Source organism: Sceloporus undulatus, chromosome 3 (genome assembly GCF_019175285.1).
Source record: "Sceloporus undulatus isolate JIND9_A2432 ecotype Alabama chromosome 3, SceUnd_v1.1, whole genome shotgun sequence".
NCBI classification, from domain to species: Eukaryota; Metazoa; Chordata; class Lepidosauria; order Squamata; family Phrynosomatidae; genus Sceloporus; species Sceloporus undulatus.
The window spans coordinates 104,470,561-104,471,497 of NC_056524.1; positions in this window are offsets into that span (position 1 = coordinate 104,470,561).

Here is a 937-nt window from a genome sequence, read left to right on the forward strand (position 1 = left end):
CTTTATTTATGAAGCGCTGTAAATTTACACAGCGCTGTACATGCAATCTTTTTTGTTAGACGGTTCCCTGCCCTTGGGCTTACAATCTAAAAAAACATGACACAGAAGGAGAAGGGAGTGGTGGAGGGAAAGGGTAAGAGGTCCAGCAGTTCCTCTCTACCTCCGAGGCCTGGACCAAGGCAGATGGACTGGAGGGAGGGCTTGGCTTCATAATGGATGGTTAATCATTTTCCAGGGAAAATACATACTCTCAAGTAGGATAATACATATATAGTACATAGCAATACAGGAAATGGTTTGATAAACAGGCACCAAAAGAGCATCAAATAGTAAGCGACAATTATGCAATCATGTAGTCAGCGGTTTCCAGTCTTAAGGGGAAGTTACGTATTGTGTTTTGTCTTAATAAACAAGCCACTTTGTCTATTTTCAGATAGGTCCAACAGTATGATAAGCCAATCCCCTAAAAATCTGAAAACCTGGACTAGCCTGTGTAGGGAGCTATAGGTCCAAAACACACTGTGGAAATAATCCAGCCCTGGCTCAACACTAGGTAATTGTGGGAACTCTAGTTTTGTCAGAGATTTAGCCTTCTCTGTCAGAGCGCTCTGGTGCCATAATAAACTACAATTCCCACTGAGCCAGGGCAGTTAAAGCAGTCTCAAACTGGATTATTTCTGCAATGTGTTTTGCACCACAGTCATTTAGATAGTCCAGCCTAAACCATGTAGGGCTTTAAAAGTCATAACCAGCACTTTACATCCTACAAACTTTCCAGCTGCACAATTTAATTCCATCTACGTATTTTATGTCTGGTTATGTCCACACTAAAATGCACCATCCAGCACAGAGCGAACTATGCACATGCAAAAATTGTTGTGTGCCTCCAAGTAATTTCTAATTTATGGTGATCCTAAGGCAAATCTATCATGGGGTT